Raw genomic sequence first — 14,875 nt, forward strand, 5'->3', positions numbered from 1 at the left:
GGTGACACATTGTTAATCTTGGATGGCTTCAAAGTGGACCTTTAAACATGAGGTGAGGTTTTTAAGTTACACCGTGACACAGTTACATAAATGGCACATAGTCCACTGACCAAAGCCTACTAGTAACGCTAAGATAGACAGAGGAAAAGGTGTGATACAAGAGAATTTGGAAAAAAAAAAATCACTTCTCAATTATAGGCTTAGTTATCATTCTCTAAAAAAGATGTAGTCGGGCTAACACTTCTCACAGGATGGCATGAGAATTATGTATGGAAAGCAACTATTTATAGGAAGGTACTCACATCAAGAATAACTGAAACTGCATGCAAAGGCTCAGTTATGGGTAACTAATGGAAAGATTACTCCATCAGGAACAGAAGCGTTGGGAGGCAACAAAGGAAGAATTCAAAATAATTACCGAATGTCACAGGAGAGCAGAAGGATGTGACCAAGTGAGACAGAAGTAAAATTATCACTCACACTGTCAACTATTTATTTAGGCATCCAAGTTACCCTTAAAGGAAGGTAACCACATTTACCTTGATTTGTATAATTCAAGTGGGAAATAGGACACCCAAGGATCGATATACTCACCTACAGCAATAGCAGGATGACCATTAATTATGCTGACAGCAGTCAAACTAGTGGAAAAAAAGATCCTTGAAACATCTTCGCAAATGTCAAATATCCAAAAATCAAAGTCTCTAACCAAAACACAAAAAACTCTGTTGATCCCAGAAAATGAGATAACTGAGCTCATTTTCAAAAATGAATTCATAGGGATACTGGAATTAGTGCTTGTGAAAACCTAGTTTTGAATATTTTCCCAGTTATTTGGGATTCTCACGTTTCATTCTCAGCCACATCCCCTAAACCACACTTCCCCTTCCCCAACAAGAAAAACGTAAGTTAAGAAGGAAACATTTGCAGACCCATGCTGTGCTCTTTCATTTGTATCATCTCTTGAAATCCATATAACAATTCTGCAACATGAAATCCCCACTTAGACAAACAAGGAAACTGAGTCAAGGGAACGAGGGCAATGTCTGAAGCATGATGAACTTTTCTTGAAAAATCTAACAAGTTTTAATATGCTTTCTACTTTCATTTTTTAGCCAAGTTCTATTCTATATTCTGTAAAATTAGCCATCTGTAACCATCAATAACATTTTCCCTTCTGTCTTCAGTTAGAAATGGAAGAGAAAGAAAAATGCAAAAGGAGAAACACTACAAAAAAGTTCCTGGCAATGAAAAGTTATAATCTGGGGTAGAAATCTAAAAGGGACATGAGTGACATTTCTCTTTAAAGTGCGGAGCTTTCCTGGCGAATCCCAGGCAGCGTCTAAGGGGGCTAAAAAAGTGATCCACTTTGTCCCTTAACTGCAGATGAAAAGTGAGAGTTCGTTCACAGCCATCGAATGCAAAACCGGTTGTGTCCGTATCTGTAGATTCTGCACCAAAAGCTGTTGGCTGAGATGTGCAAGCAAAACAACTGCAAACCAACAGGTTATCTACCAAGTGGTTAGGGGAACAATTTACAAAGCCTAACAAGCAACATTAGCTCTTCCGTACAACCCTATAAAGTACTTCCTGCCACGGGTCCCACTATTAAAGAATTAAGGCTGCCTGCTCCGCACAATTCCCCGGCCAGCACCCCTCGGTTTCTCAGCCCAGCTAATTAATATGTCATACACTGGATTCACCCATAGGGGTTGGCCGAAAGCATTCTTTAAATTTGCAATGAAGCTGGAGATAAGCTTAACCAGAATCGTCAGGAGGGGAAACCATCTCCCTTAAAGAGCTACACCAAGGAACGTTTGTTTGCAGGACAGTTTGGAAGAACAACTCTTGCTCCAGGCGTGATTCGAGGCTGGACTCGAGGAGTCGGGGCGCGGCGTGAGTCTTACAGGCGTGGAAACTGTAGAAGGGCACTTTTCCTTACGACTCGCAGCGCCCGCGACCCGAGGTCTTCCCCCGGCCCAGAGCCGACCCGGTGCATCGCCTCTCTCTCCCCGCCCGCCGCTCCCGCGCCCTGACCCCTGAAAGGACCTCGGGGTCGCTCTCGAGTCCCCGCCCCGTTGCTTTCGCACCGGCCTCATCCCTCCTGGAGTACCGCGGCGGGCTGTAGTTATCTGGTTTTAATAAAAACCGGAGTGGTCCGGGGCTAGCGGTCTTCCCTCCGGAGGGCAGAAACAAGGCCGGAGGGTCCCTGCACCGCCAGCTCAGCGCGGGACGAAGGGGGGCGCGCCCAGGCTCGGGGTGCCGACGCGACTCGCGACCCCCGAGGCTCTCCAAACTCACCCAGGTTTTGTTCTCCCCAAAGAAAGCTCTCTCCCCCCCCCCTCCCCAGAGGGCGCCTCCCCGGACTTCCCCCAAGCAAGTTCATCCTGACCCAGTGGGCGGACCTGAGAGCACAAACCCATCCATCCCGCCTCTGGTCTGAGCACAGTGTGCGCTCCCGCGGCGCCTGTCAGCGTGCGAACCTGCCCGCCGGCGGCTTCCACACGCCGAACAGGTGAGCCAGCATCGCGGCTGGAAACTCCCGAGGCGCCCAGCTCAGCCTCGGCGGCGGAGCGAGCCAACCTCGCGCCCGCGCAGCCGTCCCCGCGCCGGCCGGCCGGCCGTGCCTAGGACGCCGGGCTGGGGCCCCCGGGGCCGGCCGGGCTCCTCCGCCATGCGGGCGGAGCGCGCGGGCCGCGCGGGCAGCTCGTCCTCGGCCCCGGGTCCGGGACCTAACGGCAGCCCGCTCGTCCCGGCTGCGCGCTCACACGGGTGTCATGGCCGAGCGGCAGCCGCAGGCGAAGTTTCCAGGAGCGGACGGCTTACCTCTCCAGCCGCGGCACAGCAGCAGCGTCGAGGAGCGGCGAGGCGGGGACAGGAGCGCCTGTGGCCAGCGCAGCCGAGGAGGATGTGGGAGGGAGGCACCAGGACTCAGGAACCGCCGCGATGGGAAGAGGAAGGCGCCGGGTATCTACAATCAGAACGTGGGCTGACCGTGACGTCACAATGGCGCGGCCAGCCAATCGCGGCCCCGAGGCGGAATCAAGCGCTATGATGTCATGCGGCCCCGCAGCCAATCGCGAGACGATAGAACTTTCGTGATTGTAAATTCCAGAATCCGATGCCCTGGGGAGCCGAGACCTGGCTTGGACCCCTCGGGTTCGCGTGCCTCTGGACAATGTTATCCCCTTTCTTCCTAATAAGCCTGCGTAGAGCGCAGAGCCTGCGCAATAGCGGCAGTGAAGTTCCCGATGCCCTGAACTCTGGTTCTCCCGGGGTCAGGCGTGGCTCGGCCGTGTGGCCGCGTCTGCACCGCAGAAGCCCCTCTCGTAGCCGCCGCCTGTGTGGTGCTGGAAGGGATCTAGTTCTGGGTTTTAGCTGATAGGGTTAAATGCCTACGGAGACCCCCGGAACGAAGGTCTGCAGTGGAACAAAACTGATCTTACAGCTTAACTCCCCTGTGATCTACCGCGATTTTTCTTGGGGATTCTGATTTTCCCTAGAGGTCACTACCAACTCCATGTCTACTCTAGGAATGATTCCAAAGGCTTGTAAAAGGAGGAAAGGTGGTGGAGTGAGTGACGTCTTTTCAGCTAGACACATTTAAGCACTTAAAATGCTTTGCGCTCAAATGGGGCACAAAAAAGAAGATCCTTGCTGTTTTTCATTGATATTTGGATAATTTTAAGGCCTTCATCATTCTAGTATCCTACGCTTTCCCCATATCAAGCCCCAGAAATTAAGCCTTTCTCCTTGTGCCCTCTTGCTCTATTTCCAGTACTCCGTGTCCTTCCACCCAACATAGTCAACCATTTAATGCAGACAAATTTATTCTTTCAAATTTAAAATGTAATGTTTATCATGCGCCAGCTGTGTTCCAGGCACTGAGCCGTTGCAGTAGGAATGCAGATGTACAAACTATATACAAATTTGGTAATTTAAACACAGAAATAATTGAGATTTTTAGCAGCCAATTGCCATTCAACTTCACAAACACTGAAAGACTTCAGTTTGTCAGATACTATACTAGATGTTAGGAATAAAAAAACTTCAAGGACCCCTTCTGCCTTTAAACTAGGAAACAACTAGTACTATGTACATAAATGTTAGAAACCAAGATACCTATCAACTAAGAACTTTCTGTCAAGGGACCTGTGAAAAACATGCTAGAAGCATGGAGGAGTTTGGCAAAGGTATCTCTACTCTTCTGCCAGCAGCCCAAAGCCAGAGCTGGTTCAACTCTTTGTCATTCTGTCCAAGCCCTGCCTTTCCAGGTTTTAAAAGTTCAAATTTAACTTGATATTCCAAAAATTTCAAATTTTACATCACATTCAATTGTTTTTATTGTTCTCATCTATCAGAATATTTTAAGACCATCTTACCAAAATATCTATATTTCAAATTATGGACTTACATAACTGTCAATTCATACATTAAATTTTAAATATGTTTTTAAAGATACATATAAAGGTCTAATATTTTATTCCTATACCCCAAAGCATGCCTTTTCACATGCTCCTTGACAGGTAGCTCTTAATCAGTGTATCTAATTTTTATTAAATAGCATTTTGTACTCTGCACTGTAGTTGTCTCCTGACTGTACCAGCTTGCTCAATCCATGGGGTGCTTGTACCCTCACTTTAAAGACCACTGCTTTAGATCGTAAACTCCATTGGAGGGGGAAACATTGGATTTTGTTCATTATTTACCCACAGATCTTAGTACAGTCCCTAGGATATAATGAGAGTTTAATAAATATGTTTTGAATGAGTGAACTCTTACTTCTCTCACCATCACTATCACCACCCTGGCTTCTATTTTTTGCTCCAGAACTCCAACCCTCTGTCAGATAATCACGTCCCAGGAATATTGACTCCTCCAAAATCTATGTTAGTAAGGTCATGTTCTCATTCTTCCCCCATAGAGAGACTTAGGGTTCCCAGTACATATATGATTTAGAGGGAATTCCCCCCCACACACACACACAATTCATCTTATACCCTAAGTATAAACTAATTACCATGACCACTGGATGAATTACTCCATATTGTAGCACCACATTCATGGATAAAGCTGCAAGAAACGCAGAACTGAAATGACTCCGCAACTTAACTGTGGGTATTCAAAATAAAAGAATGCTTGGGATTCAATGCCAGAGTTCAAAGAAAGTGTTTTAGTTACGTCAGAATCAAGTTCCTGACCAATTAGGTTCTGGATACTGCTGGAGCCATCCCAATCCTTATAACCAACCTATCAAAAGTGAACCCAGGGCAGGTGCAGTAACAAAACTGTAACTTTCACCTGTTGTTTTTTTTTATAGCATCCATATGGTAGTTCCCCTAGAAGTGATTGCTGAATCATCTTCATTAAGTAAACTATTTTATTCCTACTTCTCTCCCTTCTCCTGCTGTCTTTATTTATTTTTAAATTCTAGTAGCATTTTTCCTTTTGCTGTTAATTTTCATCAGTGGTCTCAGACCTCCTCCAACCACACACTTCCAAGTATATTAGAAGGTTGCTTCAATGTTGCTCTTGAGAAAGAAAGTATTTAACTCTCTGGAAAATTTATTGTTATTGCATCTGTAGTTGGATTAAGAAATACAATGGAAAGTTTCCTTAGAATGCAATTCTCATTAGTGAGACTGTTGTTTCACTTAAGGATGAAATACTGTATGTGCTTAGGAGATATTCACATGACATGATGAAACCTGCCTTTTGAGATAAGGGATAAGCCTGTGTTTACCAGTAGACATTTCAAAGTTGACTAAAATATAGGCCAAGTACAAGCTAGTTTATTCTAAGGATGCCACTATGCAGTCTTCATTGGTTTCTGTCTTTTTTCTTTTTCTTCCCTATGATCTTGCTTTTTTCCCTCTTTTCTAGGTTGCATTTTCTGTTATCTTGTTGCCAGAGGTTTCCATTGGCCTGTTTTGTCTTTGCTGAGGCGGATAGAAAAGTAAAGGGAGTTTCCTTTCCTCCTTAGACCTTGGAGTCAGTTCCATACTCTCACGGTTGCTTTGCGGCTATTCCTCTTCATTGCTATTCAACAACGGGACTGAGGTTTATCTTGTTACTGTCCTTGAGTGTTCATCTTGGCGGATGTCAACCAGTTGCAGGCACTGCCCATGCCTGGTCTGCCATGTTGTTTTCCCCAATGGCCAGGAGAACCTGTGTCAAATAGCAGGTGCTCATAAATAGCTGCTGAAAGAATGAATAGTTTGAACGATTTCTGGATCTCTAGTTTTTTCTTCTCCACTTCCTTTAACTCTCTTTAGTACTCTACACTGGAGCGACTGGCCTGTGGAAGGAATCTCTGTCCTCTCTATCTACATTTACTTCCTAGGTGATATTATCACCCCTTTTTATGGCTTTGGATTCCATCTATACTCTGCTGACTCCCAAATGCATTTCTCCAGCCCAATTCCAAACTTACATACTTAACTGCCTATTAATGGCTTCTCCTCTTGGATGTCCAAAAGTCATCTCAAAATGAGAATAATAAAAAATGAACTCTTGATTTTTCCTCAGACCTGCTCTTTTCATGATCTTTCCAGCTCTATAAATGACAACTCCATCCATTTTCTCAAGCCAAACTCCTTAGAGTTATGTTTAGCTCCTCTCTTTCTCTCACATCCTACATCCACGCATCAGCAAAATCCTGCCTGCTCAATCTTCAAAATATATCTAGAATCTGTTTACCTTTCACAATCTTTACTACAACCACCAGTTTAAGTCACTTGTCAGGTGTTACCAAGAATTTTTTAATAGTCTGCTAACTGGTCCTTTACTTCTGGTTTTGTCTCCTACAGTCTATTCCCAAACCAGCAGCCTAAGTGATCCTCTTAAAACCAAAGCCAGATCATATCCCATGTTTGCTTAATAACATCTCATCTCAGTAAGAATAAAAATCAAAACCCTTACAATAGTCTGTAAGGTCCTTCGTGACTTAGCACCTTACCATTTCTCTGACCTGCAAAAGCTACTGTCTTCCACCCACAGTGGCCTCCTTCTTATTCCTTGGATATACCATGCACTGGACTTGGACGTGCCTCAGGGCCTTTGCATTTACTCTTCCCCAATGTCCAGAATAATTTCATCCGAAAGCTTTATTTTACTCCTTAGAACTTATCACTTCTGACATACTCTAGGTTTATTTTTAATATTTGTTTATCCCTCTTCCCTCCATAAACACATTGAGGACACAGACTTTGTTCTGTTCTCTGCTGTATACCCAGCACTAGAACACTGCCTGGCACCTAGTTAAGAGCTCAAAAAATGTTTATTCAATCGCTAAATGAATGAAGACATGAATGGAAAATTGAAATGCCAATCAGTAAGATATGCTTTTACTAGGCACCACTTGGCCACAAATTAAGTCTAAGAGAAAGAAAATACCAACTACAATAATTTAAAAATGATTATTTATGGGTATTGTTTTTCTGTTTCCCATTAAAGTCAAGATAAGTTTTCCCTGCCACTTGCTAGGACAGAATTTCTTTCCTAATCTCCACATAACTAGAGCACTCTGTGTAGGCCTTTATCTCTTATACTATTAATATTGTAATTATTTGCTTATTCTTCTCTTCCCCAACTCAAGGCCAGAGAATTGTAATTCATTTTTGCTCCTCTAGCATCCTGTTCTGCCAGATATATAGTAGGCACTCAATAAACATTTATTGAACTAGACTTTCTTTTATTTTTTCCTTTATATTTTTGCTTTTCAAAAAAGTTTATTAAAATACAGCTAACATACAATATTATATTAGTTACAGGTGTACATCATAGTTATTCAACAGTACCCCCCTGGCACTATACAGAGTTTTTACCACATTATTGATTATATTCTCTATGCTAAAGAAGTGATCACCATGATAAGTACAGCAACTATCTGACACTGTACCACGCTATCACAATTATTATTGGCTGTATTTCTATGCTGTACATTACATCCCCAAGACTTACTTGTTTTGAACTAGGCTTTCAAAAGACTATTTACTTTCTCATGATAAAGACAGCAAATAAGACATAGTAGGTTGTTTCAGATAATGCAAGAAAGACTTTTGGAGGCCCGAATTCATTTCCACAGTTTCATATGGTTTGAGGATAGGGTAGGCAGCTTCTGAAAGTGCTCTCAATGATCTGTGGCACCTGATATTCATGCCCATGGGCTGGACCTAGAGACTTGCTCCTAAATGACAGAAAGAACATGGCAAAAGGGATGGAATGATACTTCTAAGATTAGGTTTAAAAAGAAGTGATTTCTATCTTACTGGCATTCTCTGGCTAGCTTCTTGGCTTGCATACTTGGATGAAACAAGGTGCCATGTTGGTGATACATAACAAACTAAGCGTGGCCTCTGGCCAGTAGACCCCTAGTAACTGAGGTCCTTGGTATGACAGCCCACGAGGACCTGAATCCTGCCAATGAGCGCATGATGAACTTGGAAGTGGATCCTTCCCCAGTAAAGCCTTGAGATGACTAAAGGCCTGGCTGATATCTTGATTGCAATCTGTGATAAACCCTGAAACAGAGAACCCAGCCAAGGAAGAAATGCCCCAATCACTCACGTACAGAAAGTTTGAGATAAAAAATATTGTTTCAAACCACTAACTTTTAGGATAATTTGTGTTTTGAAGCAATAGCTAACTAATACAGATGGCATCAATAGTTTTACTTTTTAAAATGGAATCAAGAGACAGAAGAATTGCAATAAAGTTTATTTACTTTGTCAGAACAATCAAGGTACACCTAGTATTTTGATAACTGTATCAATATTCCAGTCACAAGAATTTGTCTTTCCCAATGTTTTCTCATATTACAGAAAAACATTTACACATATAGGGGTAGGCTGCCAAATTTCAAAAGAAAGCAGTACAGATTAAGACAGGCCACTCTGTAAACACATTGAGCTGCTGCTTCATTGAAAAAGGGCTTACTGGGAAGGGACCCTCATTCCCAACCATCAGCAAACATTGTCTCAACTCAAGGTGCTAGTCAAGTGCCTCAAATTTTCATTTCATTTATTACTTTGAATTAAGGCATTGCAGGTTACTATTAATATTAAAACACAGACAAAAAACACAAATACAAATGTATGGGAAAAATAATGTGCTGTACTTTCATTCACTAGCAGGCAGACCCAATTAGTTCATTGGATAAGCCAATTAAGAAGTAACTAAGCTCCGAAAGTGTGAAAACCTGGAAAATTGGCTTGTGGTTATATAATCAAGAAATATTTCCAAAGACTGGGGATGAAAAATAACACAGTGGGTATTTAGGACAAGCATAAAAAGACAAAGTTAATACTCAGGAAACATTTAGGAATGCTCTACTCACTTTTTAAATTATCCTAGGTACCTAGCAGGGTACCTGGAAGTCAGTGGATGCTAAGTATATATTTTCTGACTATTCTTTGGGGACCTGGTATGTGCCAGGAGTTGAGACAATAAGTCTACAGTACTTGGTAAAAAGTGATGTGCCTTAAGTGCAAAAAAAAAAAAAAAGTGCTAAGGCAATTCAGAAAAGGGGATTGAAGCAGCAGGACCTTCTACTTAAAACTACTCACTTCCCCCTTTCTAGGTCTCAACTTAAAAGTCACCTTTTCAGATTGGTCTTTCCTATTACCCTAGCTAAAATCAAGTCTCTCCTCTTTATTTCCCCTTCGTAGGCCATTAGTTTACACTTAGTTCACAGCACTTCTCACAATCTGAAATTGTTTTATTTTTATCCCTATCTTCCTAATTATTGAAACTTCAGGATTGCACAAACAAGTCTGCCTTGTTCACCGGGATGTGCCAGGCATAAAGTCTGCACGCAATAGATATTTGTTGAATGACGGAATGTAAAATGTGAAGTCAAAAAAGGGTACTGGTGTAGGGATGGAAAAAAAGCTGGGTGTCCAGACATGGATTCCAATCATAGCTCTTCCTCTGACGAGCCGGGCCTTCTTTGCACTTCGTGCTCCGAGCACCTAGGAGGGCTCCTCAGCGGCGGGCGCGGCTTTTTTAACCGACCCCCCCGCCCCCACCTGCTGCCTCCACCCCGAGTCTCGACCGCAGCCCCTCCAGAGTCCCCACCACTTCCGGGCCCCCACACCCGCGCCAGACCGCGGGATCAGAGCCCGCCTACCGGGTCCCTTCCTTCGCTCGCGGCGCAGGGCGGTGCCCCCGCCCCCGCCCGCCCGCCGCCTCTCGGCGGCACTCCGGGATCCCGCGCCCTCGGCGTCTCCGCCCCGCTCCCCCGCCGCGGTCACCCCATTCATCCCGCGGCCGCACCCGCCAATCACCGCGCACACTCGGCGCCGCATCTGGCGATGGGGCGGGGTCTCGCCAGGCGCGTGCTCGCCGCTTCCCCGTCCCGAGCTCGCGCCCGCGCCGGGTTATTCCCGGCCAGTGACCCGACCTCGGCCTCGTCCTCGCGCTGACCCGGCCAGGGACTTAGTGTGGGGATGGGAGAGGCGCTCAGCTCGGGAGAGGAGCGTTGTGCGATCCTGGCTGCGGAGTCCTGGGATCCGAGGGTGGCCAAGTCCCGGGGGGAAAGCGGCCTTGACTCCCGCTGGCCCCGCGCCCCTCGGATTCAGAGCTTTCGGATCGGCGCGGAGGACGTTGCCAGTCCGGAGACACGCGACTGGCTAGAACTGCGTGGGGCGGGAGAAAAGGGGAAGATGAGGCAGGAAGAAGGTGTGCTTCTGTGTGCAGCGCAGCCCTAGGCTGGTACTAGGGAAGGAGGCCTCTGGAGAGGAACCTAAATCGTTACTCAGGTTTCACAGTCATCTTTTATAATCCGTGAATTAGCCCTGCGCTGTAGATTTTGTTAATGTTTGTCCAGGATGCCGATAGTGAGGGTAAAACAAAAGGCTGCTCCTGTCGATGTTAAAATTATATTTACTTTTTGTGTCATAAATTGTGATAATGAAAGTATCTTGGTATATTTCATAAACGGACTTTTTCTTTTTCTCTTCTGAGATATCTTTCATAATGTCTTATTCACCAGGAAGGATAAGAGAAAACCTAGTGGCTTTTCTATTGGCGGCAAAGGTTGACTCCCTACTTCCTCCCCCTGCACTCCTCCGCCCCACCAAAAAAGCCTTAAAGACACAGAAAGCAGTTTGACCACGAACCGCAGCTAGATATTTTCACTTCTCATTTAATCCTCCTAACCAATCTGTAGATACAGGCATTATCATTGGTTTTGGATGTCAAAATAGACGCAGAGATTAATCTGGCCAAGGTCACAGTCCGTAAGTAAAAGTTTGGGCCCTTTCCACCCTTCTTTCCTCCAGACCATGAAATTTAAATCCACAATAAATTGAAGGTGGAAAGGAATCTAATGCTCTTGAAGTCCTTAGCTAAGAGTGGTGCGTCTGGCCAAGTGCAAGCACCTCTTGGAGATGGGTTTGCATTTCTTGAGAACTCTTTTAAGTGCATAGTTTTCATGCCAGAACTTTGAAAGGAAGGAGGAGAGTTCCTTGAAGCTCTGAAATGCCAGGTCATTTATGGGCTGATGCTTTTCACAACCCAGGCTTGACCTGAAACAAAACCCCTTTTCGTAATTCAGTATTACCAGCCCAGATGCTGGAGGGCTGCCCAAGGCTTATTCAAGGACTTAAGTCTTTGTGGCAAACAGAACAGGAAAGCTGGATCAAAGACAGACTTAATTAGGTCACAGAATGTTTTGGGGCAGAGAAAGTAGCAAACAATAATCAGACTTAACCCAATCCGATTGAACAAATTGGCCAGGTATATCTGCTCCTTGCTCTTTGTGGTGGCCACGCAGGATGGGTAAGAAACTTTTCCTGCCCGCTGAAAAAGATTACAGTTGAGGCGCATTAGTGAGTCAAGCGTATGAATAACAGTAAAGGAAGGAAGCACATAAAGTGAGAATAGATAGATACAAGACAAGAATTATGGCAGATGTGTTGGGGTATCCGGTTAGTTCAGTTAGAGTGCAATGCTCATAACACTAATGTTGCCGGTTCAATTCCCACATGGGCCAGTGAGCTGCGCCCTCCACAAGGACTTGACTTGGAGCTTATGGGTCCTGGAAAAACACACTGTTCTCCAATATTCCTAAATAAAAATTTAAAAAAGAATCAAAGGTGATTTAAGAATAATTATTTTTAAAAAACTATAGCAGATGTGATGAACTTTGACCCAGCAGTGTAGGTCAAAATGCAGAGGAAGGAAGGGCGGTCCTTTTAGATTCCAACCTGAGGAGTCAGGACTTGCCTTCACCAAGAAGCTAGAGTGGTCTTTAAAAAGAAATGCCCACCCAATACCTTAAACATCCTTTAATAGCTTTCCCATTGCACTTTGTACAAAATCCCAAATCCTTAGTATGATGTAAATACCTGTATATGAGCTGGTCCTGCTTACCTGCTTACATATTCGCAGGGTACCACTGTCTACACTTGTGCCATAGTACTCATCTCTTTGCTTTTCACAGATGAAACTTTTTCTCACCCCAGGCTTTTTACACATGCCGTCCCTTCTTTCTCCTGGTCATTCACTACCATGTCCGTACCTCTTCTCCCAGTTCATCTGTCCTTCCATCTCAACTTCAGGTTGCTTCCTCTGACAAGCTTCCCTTCTGAACAAAGCCCACCATTATAACTCTCTTAAGATCCTTTTCTTTCCCTCCGCCCACACTTATCATAATTTGTAAGATTTGTGATATTATTTGTGTGATTATCTTTTCAATATCTGGCATTGCACCCTTTTTTCCCCATAGGACTTATAACAATCTATAATACATATTTATTTGTGCAATTATTTATTTTTATGTCTGGGGCCCCACTTGTGTTGGGGCTCCATACAGACATGGTTTTGTTTCTCATATCCAGTGGTTAGCACAATGCTTGGCACGTTGTTAATGCTCAATAAATATTTGTTGAATTAATGTTCAGGATTAGTTGATCTGGAATACGTGTTGGGGAATAGTGGGAGACAGTAAGGTACCACGGAGCCAGATTGGGGGAGGGGGTGCAGAGAGAGGCCTTTCTACCCAATCAGTTATTTCTGTACTGTTCAATATGGAAGCCACTAACCACATGTGGGTACTGAATATTTGAAATGTGACTGAAGAACTAGATTTTACATTCTATTTAATTTTAATGAATTTTACATGTTCTAAACTATATTTTAAACAATGTGGGTATGTGAATCTACTTTATCAACTGTACATTTTATGAACTCTAAATACATATCAAGAATTTTGGTGAAAATTTATCCTTGGAATTGAGAAGTATTATTTAAAGACCTCATACAAAAAATGGATTTTAAAGACCTCATACACTGGATTTTAAAGACCTCATACAAAAAAATGTAAAAAAATCTCTCTGTTTTCTATTGATTACATGTTGAAATGGTAATATTTTGGATATATTGGGCTAAGTAAAATATATTTTTAAAATTAGTTTCACACACAAAAAAAAAAAATTAGTTTCACTAATTCTAGGTATATACCCAAAGAATTGAAAGCAGGGACTAAACATACGCTTGTACACCAATGTTCATAGCATCATTATTCACGATAGCCAAAAGTGGTAACACCCAAACATCCATCTACAGATGAATCAATAAACAAAATGTCATATGTGTATATAAAATGGAATATTATTTAGCCTTAAAAAGGAATGAAACTCTGACACATGCCGCAACATAGGTAAACCTTGAAACATTATACTACCGTGTTTCCCCGAAAAATAAGACCTAACCAGACAATCAGCTCTAATGCGTCTTTTGGAGCAAAAATTAATATAAGACCCAGTCTTATTTTACTATAATATAGGACCGAGACTTATATAGCATAATATAATATAAGACCGGGTCTTATATTAATTTTTGCTCCAAAAGACACATTAGAGCTAATTGTCGGGCTAGGTCTTATTTTTGGGGAAACAGTGTAAGTGAAATAAGTCAGTCACAAAAGGACAAATATTGAATAATTCCACTTATATGAAGTACCTAGTATAGGTAAATTCATAGAGACAGAAAATAAAATAGAGGTTACCAAGGGCTAGGAAGAAGGGGAATGGGAAGTTATTGTTTAATGGGTACAGAGTTTCTGTTTGGACTGATTAAAAAGTTCTGGAAATGGATAGTGGTGCTGTTTACACAGCATCGTGAATGTACTTAATGCCACTGAATTGTACACTTAAAAATGGTTAAAATGTGAATTTTATGTACATGTTACCCCAATACATTTTTAAGGAATTCATTTCATTTCCTACTTTTTAGTTTTAAAAAATGTGGCTACTAGAAAATTTAAAATCGCATATGTGGCTTTTCTCATTTTATTTCTATTGGACAGCACTGGGTTAGACAATTGGGAACCCTGGGAGAGGGTGAGAAATTTTCTGTAATGAAGCTTTCACTAATGTCTGTGACACCAGAAAGTCTGCTTGTAAGGAGTACAAAAGGGTAGCAGATGATGAACCCAAGAATTTAGGAAGTGGTGGAATATGTTATGTAGAGAAAGACACTGTCGTGCAGGGTGTCATGCGGGGTCTCTGGTCCCACTCCCCACATAAGAACGCAGGATATGGTGAGGCCAAAACAGAACACCCACGGAGCCATAGATGGAGGAATCATACCACTATACTCTCGCTGGGTTGGAGAAACAGGAAGCAGGAGCCACACTGTTCGCAACCCTCACTGCACCGCTTGCTAGCTCAGCCACCATCTTCTTGCTAGCCCCCATTTTTCTGCTAGCGTAGCCACAGCAGTTATATTAGAGGCCAATAGCTCACTGGTTACAGCTGACGGCCAACTAGCCACAGCTGATGGCCATCCAATCACAGTTGATGGCCATTTACTACCTGAGCCAGCACCTTTCCACGTGAGGCCGCACTCCTGGCTCTGTCCCCACAGGCAC

At 43.4% G+C, this 14,875-nt stretch overlaps 1 protein-coding gene across 3 annotated transcripts in view; it reads right to left on the reverse strand.

Moving 5' to 3' along the window:
* Positions 1 to 10,425, reverse strand: part of ELOVL5 (ELOVL fatty acid elongase 5) — an 86,437-nt gene extending 76,012 nt beyond the window's left edge. Inside the window, exon 1 of one of the 3 annotated variants that reach the window (XM_074333089.1) lies at positions 10,403 to 10,425. The gene's annotated coding sequence lies outside the window, so the exon portion shown is untranslated. Of the gene's footprint in view, positions 1 to 594; positions 637 to 2,826; positions 3,105 to 10,402 lie in introns of those variants that run through there. The other 2 variants (XM_019734682.2, XM_074333087.1) reach the window with 2 other exon arrangements.
* Between the last annotated feature and the right edge of the window lie 4,450 nt (positions 10,426 to 14,875).

Source organism: Rhinolophus sinicus, linkage group LG05 (genome assembly GCF_036562045.2).
Source record: "Rhinolophus sinicus isolate RSC01 linkage group LG05, ASM3656204v1, whole genome shotgun sequence".
NCBI lineage: Eukaryota > Metazoa > Chordata > Mammalia > Chiroptera > Rhinolophidae > Rhinolophus > Rhinolophus sinicus.